The 10,055-nt window shown below is 39.9% G+C and overlaps 1 pseudogene; it reads right to left on the bottom strand.

Moving 5' to 3' along the window:
- Positions 1-3,398: 3,398 nt before the first annotated feature.
- On the bottom strand, positions 3,399-5,012 carry LOC149127768 (elongation factor 1-alpha 1 pseudogene; annotated as a pseudogene).
- Between the last annotated feature and the right edge of the window lie 5,043 nt (positions 5,013-10,055).

The following is a 10,055-nucleotide window of genomic DNA, read 5'->3' as shown; positions in this document are numbered from 1 at the left end:
ATAAGTGCTGCTAAAAATCATCATACCTTGGGGCTGGCATTGTGGCATAGTAGGGCATCCCTTTTGGGTGACAGTTCAAGTCCCAGCTGTTCCACTTCTGATCCAGCTCTGTTATGGCCTAGGAAAGCCTTAGAAGATGGCCCAAGTTCTGGGACCTCTACTCCTTCATGGGAGACCTGGAAAAAGCTGTTCCCTCTGTCTACATATCTGTTTTTGTGCCAGTACCAGGAAGTTTTGAATACAACTTCCCTATAGTATGTTTTAGAATCTGGTATTGAGGTTCCTCCAGCTTTGTTTTTGCTGTTTAAGATTGCTTAACTATTTTGGGGTCACTTGGGTTTCCATTTGAATTTTAGGATCATTTTTTCTAGATCTGAGAAGAATGTCCTTGCTATTTTGATTGGCATCACATTTTGGCAGTATGGACATAGCAGTATGGTATTAATTCTTCCAATGGACATGGAAGATTTTTCCATTTATTAATGTCTTCTATTTCGGGTAATGTTTTGTAATTTTCATCATAGGGATCTTTGACATTATTGGTTAAATTTATTCCAAGGTATTTAATTTTTATGTAGTTATTGTAAATGGGATTTATCTTAGAAGTTTTTGCTACACCATGGCATTTTCTCTGTGTACAAAAGCTATTGAGGCTGGCGCCGCGGCTCAATAGGCTAATACTCCACATAGCGGTGCCGGCACACCGGGTTCTAGTCCCGGTCGGGGCACCGGATTCTGTCCTGGTTGCCCCTCTTCCAGGCCAGCTCTCTGCTGTGGCCCGGGAAGACAGTGGAGGATGGCCCAAGTGCTTAGGCCCTGCACCCCATGGGAGACTAGGAGAAGCACCTGGCTCCTGCCTTCGGATCAGCGTGGTGCGCCGGCCGCAGCGCGCCAGCCGTGGTGGCCATTGGAGGGTGAACCAACGGCAAAAGGAAAACCTTTCTCTCTGTCTCTCTCTCTCACTATCCACTCTGCCTGTCAAAAAAAAAAAAAAAAGCTATTGATTTTTGTGTGTTAATTTTATATCCTGCCACTTTATCAAACTCTTTTATGAATGCCAATAATCTCTTGGTGGAGTCTTTTGAATCTCCTATATATAGAATCACATTATCTGCATACAGGGATAGTATTACCTCCTCCTTTCCAATTTGTATCCTTTTGATTCTTGCCTTATGGCTCTGGCTAAAACTTCCAGGATTATATTGAATAGCGATGGTTAAAGTGGGCATCCTTGTCTGAACAGATCAACCACACAGGAAATATACAAACAACAGAGCTAATTAACACTGTGGGCCAAATGTACCTACCTGATATCTACAGAACTTTTTCACTCCACAATCACAAAATACACATTGTTTTCATTAGTCCATGGAACTTTCTCTAGGATAGACTATATGTTAGGCCATAAAGCAAGTCTCAGCAAATTCAAAAATACTGAAATTATACTATGCATCTTCTCTAACCACAGTGGAGTAAAGCTGGAAATTAACAACTTAAGAATCTTTAGATGAACAACATGCTCCTGAATGAACAGTGGGTCATAGAATAAATCAAAAAATGTATGAAAATGAAGATGATAATATAATGTATCAAAACTTATGGGATATAGCAAAAGCAGGATTAAGAAGGAAGTTGATAACAATTGGTGTCTACATCAAGAAATTGGGAAGGCACCAAATAAATGTGTTATCAATGCATCTCAATAACCTAGGAAAACAACAACAAACCAAAACAGACCAAACCTAAAATTAGTAGGAGGAAAGAAATAATTAAATTAGAGAAGAAATATACAAAATTGAAACAAAAAAAAGAGAAAAGATCAGGGAAAGGAAAAACTGTTTTTTTGAAAAAAAATTTAAAAAATTGAATTAGCCCAACGAACCAAAGAAAAAAAAAGACAGGGGGAGGGAGGAGATGATTCAAATCAGTAGAATCAGAGATGAAAAGTAAATGTAACAACAGATACCACAGAAATAAAATGAATCATCAGAAATTACTACAAAGAGCAGTATGTCAACAAATTGGGGAACCTAGAAGAAATGGACAGATTCCTGGACACATACCATCTACAAAAATTGAGTGATAAAGACATAGAAAACCTAAATAGACCAATAACCAAGACAGAAATTGAATCAGTAATAAAGACCTTCCCAACAAAGGAAGGCCCAGGACTGAATGGATTCACTGCTGAATCCTATCAGACATTTAAAGAACTAATTCCAATTCTTCTCAAGCTGTTCAACACAATTGAAAGGGAGGGAATCCTCCCAATCTCCTATGAAGCCTGTATGACCTTAATTCCTAAACCAGAAAAATTTACAAGTAGAGAACTATAGGCCAATATTCCTGATGAACATAGATGCAAAAATCCTCAACAAAATACTAGCTAATCAAATCCAAAACACATTATAAAGATCATTCACCTAAACTAAGTGGGATTTATCCTTGGGATGCAGGGACAGTTCAACATTCGCAAATCAATAAACATGATACATCACATTAACAAACTGAAGAACAAAAACCACATGGTTCTCTCAATAGATACAGAGAAAGTACTTGGTAAAATAAAACATCCTTTCATGATGAAAACCTTAAGTAAATTGGATATAGAAGGAAGATTCCTAAAGACAATCAAAGCAGTTTATAAGATGGTTGGTAGAATTTATTAGTGAAAACATCATGACCTGAAATTTCACTGCAGATAGCTTTACTAGATATGAGCCTCTTCTGATTTTCTACTTTATGTCATAGTTTTGACAATTTTTTTGACAGGCAGATTTAGACAGTGAGAGAGAGAGAGACAGAGAGAAAGGTCTTCCTTTTTCTGTTGGTTTACCCCCCAAATGGCTGCAACGGCAGACGTGCTGTGGCTGGCGCGTTGCGCCAATCCGAAGCCAGGAACCAGGTGCTTCCTCCTGGTCTCCAAAGCGGGTGCAGGGTCCAAGCACTTAGGCCATCCTCCACTGCCGTCCTGGGCCACAGCATAAAACTAGACTGGAAGAGGAGCAACCGGAACAGAATCCAGTGCCCCAAACGGGACTAGAACCTGGGGTGCCGGCGCCGCAGGCAGAAGATTAGCCCAGTGAGCCACAGTGCCAGCCAGTTTTGACAATTTTATCACTCAAAAAATTCATTCATTTCTTCCAGGCTATGAAATTTGTCAATATAAAGTTTTTAGGAAATTGTTTTCCTGCTACGGTATTGGTATTATCTATCACTGCATAAACAAAACTAAAGCATTTAAGTTAAATATTTAAAATTACACTCAGGTTCTATGTGTCAGGCATCAAATAGGTTGGATGAGTGGTTCTGGCTCAGGATGTCCCATGAGTTCATTAACAAGACATCAACTAAGGCTCCAGTCACCTGAAGAGTTTACTAGAATATAAGATCTGCTATTAGTGTGGCTTATGCACATGCTTGATAAAGTAAAGCTGGATGTTTGTAGGAGCCCTGTGGTTGTTTCCACAAGACTTCTTGTTTGTAGTTACTGTTTGACAAACTACTTTTCCCACATTGATAGATAGACTGATTTGTCCTGGGTGGTTCCAGATAATCACTTGAGCAGTGAAGCCAGCTATTTCTGTTGGTGGGTCATTTTTGCTGTTATCAGCAAAGTTTCCATGATGAACATTTTGACAGGCAAGTTCTCAAAACTTCCTACAATGCCCCCAGGAAGAGCATTACTAAAATCTTCATGTTGCATTTCAACAGATTTTATTTCAATTGCTAGTTAAGCTGACTAGAAGAACATTTACCACCAAGCCAGGTTTCAGAAAATCAGTCTCCACACATCTCACAGGAATAGAACAAATAACATCAGTTTTGTAGACATCTTTGTAGGGGCAGACATAAAGGCTTGTCATACAGGGTAAGTTGGTTGGAAGAAGCAATCCAGGACTTTAAGCAGTATGGTTCCACTAGCATTGCCATCTTTGTAGGTTATTTTCCATCCCTTTAACCAAGGCATACTTGTACTTGGCTCCAACATGTTGTCACAATTTCAACCATAAATTGTCACAAGTGCTACTGTGTCAGTTTTGTAGCCAATTTTTTAATGTAGATACTGATGGAATAAGGAAATAAACCTCAGCCATTCTAGATTCTTATTACCTCTGCCTTCTCTCAAGAGACCAGTTCAGTCTCATACCCTACTGTTCCCACCACCACCCCTACATTCTTCCCCAGGTTGGAAACTTGTGGGCCAAATATGAAAAACCTGTGTGGAGAAGCTCACCTCTTCCTACTGTCCCCAACCCCCACCCTTAGCCCACCTAAGATATAAAAAGGCCCAGCCTGCTCAGGTCTGGTCCCTCTGCCACATGTTCAGTCTGTGTGCATGCTAGCAGTTGGTCAACCTTTTTGAGTCTAATTGCTTTGAATAAATTCGGTTTGGCTGTGAGTTTGCACTCTTTCTCCTCTCTGTTTCTGCCCCGTTTTCCTCTCTTCCTTATATTTGGTGCCCCGTGTGAGGAGGCATCTAACTTCTTTTCCTTACATATCCCAACTTCCTTAATGATTTTCTGGTATCTCTTCTGGCTGTGGGGTGGCACAATGGGACCCATTTTGTTAATACCAACAATTAGCTGTTTCACATCCAGTGGGTAAGCTAGAATGATGTGCTCATAGGTCTGCCCATTCTTGGAGACACCAGCTTCAAATTCATCAACACCAGCAGCAAAAATCAGGACAGCACAGTCAGCCTCAGACGTGCCTGTAATCATGTACTTGATAAAGTCTGGAGGTCCTGGGGCATTTATGTTCACATTGTATCTGCTGGTCCCAAATTTCCACAGGGAGATGTCGATCATGATATCATGTCCAATTGTCAGTTTATCTAAGACCCAGGTATATATGAAGAAGCCCTTTCCCATCTCAGCAGACTCGTTTTCAGATTTTTCATTGGTTCTTTTGTTGATGTCATCACATTTGTAGATCAGATATGCAGTTATGGTGAACTTGCCCAAATCTTCATGTATAATGATGATGATGAGAGTCTTTTCCTTTCTCATTTGGCTTCAATTTGGTAGTTGTTTTCATTGCATCTCTATTCTTGTGGCAAACCCATTGCAAAAGAGAATAATCCTCTTGTTCTGACATCTATTTTTTCTGATAACAATATAGTTTCTGAATAGCATATGCCTGAATTTTTTATTATAACCTATCTATACTTTTACATTTAAATTAGACAGAAATAGTTACTAGATCTTACTAATTCTTATATTTTCTGCATCTTATTTCTATCAGGAATATGTCATTATTAAAGCAAGATAGAGAAGGACCACACCCAGCAAGCCAAGGGTAAAATGACTGTCCTGGGTCGGCACCACGGCTCACTAGGGTAATCCTCCACCTGCAGCGCTGGCACCCGGGGTTCTAGCCCTGGTCGGGGTGCCGGATTCTGTCCCACTTGCTCCTCTTCCAGTCCAGCTCCCTGTCGTGGCCCGGGAAGGCAGTGGAGGATGGCCCAGGTGCTTGGGCCCTGCACCCCATGGGAGACCAGGAGAAGCACCTGGCTCCTGGCTTCGGATCAGCACCATGCGCTGGCTGCAGCACACCGGCCGCAGCGGCCTTTGGGGGGGTGAACCAACAGAAAAGGAAGACCTTTCCCGCTGTCTCTCTCTCACTGTCCACTCTGCCTGTCAAAAAAAAAAAAAAGAAAAGAAAAGAAAGAAAGAAAAAATGACTGTCCTGGAAGGTGGTCAAGCACAAGGGATCTAAGGGAATGTTGCTGGTCTAAGATCAATCAAAGAAGGCAGGACCCCGTAGCATCTCAGAAAGGGCTCAATGTGAGCCTGAGTTACTGGTAATTGCAAAGGTGCATGAAAGTATGGATCTGAATGGGAGCCTCTTTGAGAAAACTTTTGCTCCATACCCCTAGGCCAAGAAGCTATAACATCTTTCATACAGGGACAGAAAACATGTTTTTAAATTTCTGGGATAGATTTGGTCCATAGAACCCAGTTTTCTGACCTCTGTCCTAGATTATCCTCAGGTCTTAACCTAGTGTCCAGCCCTGCATGTTTTCATCATTGTCCTTACCATCAAGAGCTTCATGGTTTTCATGTCCTCTACATGTTGATTCTCTACAAATTCCTTCAAGTCCTCCTTACTGTTCTCATTCTTCTCATCATCATTTGCCTTCCATCACCTTGGTGCTGGCGGTTCAGAGGCAAGTTTATCTGAGTTTTGTATACTTTTTCTTGTATATAATGACTTTCTCAAATTTATCATACTGTACTTCCATTATCTCTGTCCTTTCTGGGCCTGTTTCTACTGATTACTATTTCTCTTGGTTATGGTTCCTATTTTCCTTTTTGCATGTATAGAAGTTTTTGATTGGATCCCAACCATTATGAATGAAATGATAGCGATGGAGTGAGTTGTTCGGTCTTCTTCTAAAGTTTGTTTAGTTTTGCTTTCCAGGCTGAAAAAAGTATTTTTTGGCAAAAGTGGTAGGACTGAACTCATCTGTTCTCCTTTTGCCAGAAATCACAGTCTTGTGCTAGCCATTGTTCAACACTGAAAGTTGTTTTTAAAACATCCTTAAGAAAACATATTCTCAATTTAGATTATAATAAAAGGGTTAATGCTCCTCTAAAGTGTTTAACAAATAAAAAGACTAGAATTTTGCAAGAACACGGGAAAGGGATTTATTTTTGTTTATTTTTTTAAGTTTTCTAGTTGTTTATGCCATAAAGGCAAGTATTATACTAGTTACTCCACTGTTGTGGGAAGCAAAAGATTTTTTTTGTTTTGTTTTGTTTTTTAAGATTTATTTATTTATTTGAAAGAAGAGTTACAGAGAGGCAGAGTTAGAGAAAGAGAGAGACAGAGAGGTCTTCCATCTGCTGGTTCGCTCCCCAAATGGCTGCAATGGCCAGAGTTAAACCATTCCAAAGAGTTAGGCCATCCCAGATGGGATGCTGGTACTGCAGGCAGCGGCTTTACCCGCTACACCACAGCATCAGCCCCAGCAAAAGTTTTACACTTATGATTGAGGTAGGGTCAGGCAAAATAAAATCAACATAGTAGTCTGGCTTAATATTCTGCATGATGGGGCTTCAAAAAGATCTTGAAGGGGCTGGTGCTCTGGCGCTCTGGCACCGTGGGTTAATGCCCTGCCCTGAAGCACCAGCATCTTATATGAGTGCTGGTTCAAGACCTGGCTGCTCCACTTTCAAACCAGCTCTCTGCTATGGCCTGAGAAAGCAGTAGAGGATGGCCTAAGTCCTTGGGCCCCTGCACCCGCATGGGAGACCTGGAAGAAGCTCCTGGCTCTTGGCTTGACAAGCAACCTCAGCACAAGCAGCCACCGCCGTGGCCGCGTACCTGGAGTGAAGGTCGTTCACAACTGCTCCAGCTTCCTGATGAAGAGGAAGAAGCAGACGTACAGCAAGGAACCCCATAACCAGAAGGTGTGCAACTCATTCTGCTATGCTACAATGCGCCGATCCACCACAAGACAATGGGCTTGGAGCTGGCGGCCAATAGCAAGGGCATTGTGGTGTTCAGGAAGCAGAGATCAGTCAGCGAAAGTCAGCTACCTACTGATCTGCACATGGCTGCCATCCGCAGAGCCAGTGCCATCCTGTGCAGCCAGAAGTCCGTGATGGTGAGGAGGAGGCGTACCTGCCCCTGAGCCACCTTGCCCCAAAGCCATAGAGTCAGCCTTGTCAAAAAAAAAAAAAAAAAGAAAAAGAAAAAGAAAAGAAAAGACAGGACAGGAAAGGAAAGGAAACAAAAGAAAGATGGTGTCATGAGGATCAATGTCATGGTTAACAGTCCCATGTCTTGTTTTTCATCTATGAAATTGTGATAATCATATTACCTACATCATAGGGGGTATTTTGAGGGTTAAATCTTACTTCCTAAAAGTATTCATGTTTCTTGACACTCTGTGAGTCCTTTTAAATTGACAATTTCTTTCACTTTTCAATTCTTGGATAAATTTTTCTCATTTGTTAGGGGCTTCCTAAGAATTATGTATCATAACTTTTGTGCTTCAGCTTTTATTAACCTCTTTTCCTACTTTTTATATCCTTGTTATTAATACAATTTTTGTGATACAATGTAGACTTAATGTTCTAGCTCATTACTTCACTCCTCAATGGTTACCATTCTGCTTTTCCAGCGCTTCAATGTGTTTGTGTAATTTACTACCCACTCACATTTCTAACCTCCAGCATGGAGGGTGGTGATGCCTAGGGTCCAGGTTAGGTGATGTACTATTCAAAAGATTGCATTAAGAAACGATGAAAAAGAATGGGATCAACAGCAAGGATGGAACTACATGCTTTTATCTAGAGAATGTGGATAAAATGGTAGTTGCCTCATTGGACACTACTGATGATTAACTGTAAGAATATTATGCAGTGTTTATTTCCGAGTATATGACATCATTGCAAGCTAAAGGTCATTAATGTTTTTATTCAAAGTGCCAAACGGTAAAGATTTAAGACAATGAGAACCATATGGCTTCTGTTCCAACATAAGTCTGCTGTTACAGTATCAAAGAAGCCATAGACAAATGAATGGTCACAATTGTGTTCCAATGAAACTTTGTTTTACAAGAACAAGCAGTGGGCTAGATTTGGCCCGTGGATCACAGTATACAAATAATTGTTAGCTATTATTAGCTTATTTCTTACCTCAACTTTCATTTTAAATTCCTGGAGTTTAGAAACCATGTCTTTATTTTCTTTGTATTTTTATATCTCTTCTTCAGTGCTTACTAAGTGATTGTTTTAAAATGGTTATAGTGCTCCTACCAAGCAGCAAAATACCTGTAAAATGCCTGTTTACATTTTTAGTTTATCTCTGCCTACTCTTAATCTTCTTCTCAAGCAGTCAGAGGAAACGCTACCTAAAAGTTGGAAAAGAAAGAACGTGTTATAATGTAAACAATCCTGCTACCAAGCTATATTTCTTTTCAGTGTTTGGATCATTCATGTTTCCTTTGCACCTTGCAAATCATTAATGCTTCCTTTGCACCTTGTAGAAGTACTTTGCCTTATTTACAATGCCACCAGGTCATTTTAAAATCTTCATTATCTGGCCAAAATATCTACACAGGATATTACAGGTTTCCTTGTATGATCATTCTACTTTGAACCTAAATGATAGAGTGACTTCAGTTTATGGTCCTCTAAATATTTGAGCCAGGACAATTTGTGTGACTCTGCCACATTAATAATGAGGAAAGCAATGTATAATGTTTGATGAAGAGGATATCCTGCCCTGCCCTGCCCTTCGCTGACCTATCCCCATCTCTGCCCTTAGATGCCCATCACACAATCTGCTTACCTCAATAAATGTACCTGGTGGGGTTTATTATTTAGATCAATTCTTTATCATAGGGGCCTATTAACCAACCAGAAAATTTTAGAGGACACATAGTAGAAAGATATTCTCATATTTAACTCTCTTAATAGAACAAATAAGATAACTTTAATGTCGTAAAATGATCATTTTTATCCAAGCCAGGAGGAAAAGATAGTCAAGACAAAAAAACAAAAATTCAAGTTAATTCCATTACTCTTCTTTCAAATAAAACAAAGATTTATAATGATTCTTATACATGTTACTTTGGAAAAAAGTCCTATACATATTACTTTGGGAAAAATATGGTTACATTGTAAAGACTGAAGTTCTAATGTCTACAAGTGAATGTGTGTGTGTGTTTCTACATGAGAGACTGGTTATGATATAAACATACTTTAAAAACCACTGCATCTTAATTGAGGTAGAGTTGGCACTACCAAGATGATTTGGGTCATGTGGTAAAATTTAACTACTTGTCTTGTTTAAAATCAGAGCTTCCTATGTTGGCTGCAGATGCAGATTCCACCTAGAAAAGCAGAAACAATGATCTGATAGCTGAGACATTAGGGATGGGTGTTGATGAAAAGATTTCCTTCTATTATTTTCATTGGGTTTCCTGCTTGCCTCATCAATGTTTAATAGATTTGGGTGCCAAAAAGTAGAGATTACTTTTGTGGAGCATCTTGTTGATTTATTTCCTCTAAAGCTTGATGATATTTAATTTCAGTGAT

This window comes from Oryctolagus cuniculus, chromosome 2, assembly GCF_051225735.1.
Source record: "Oryctolagus cuniculus isolate XC-2025 breed Fujian yellow rabbit chromosome 2, ASM5122573v1, whole genome shotgun sequence".
In the NCBI taxonomy this organism is placed as follows: Eukaryota; Metazoa; Chordata; class Mammalia; order Lagomorpha; family Leporidae; genus Oryctolagus; species Oryctolagus cuniculus.
This window is presented reverse-complemented; position numbering and strand designations above follow the sequence as displayed.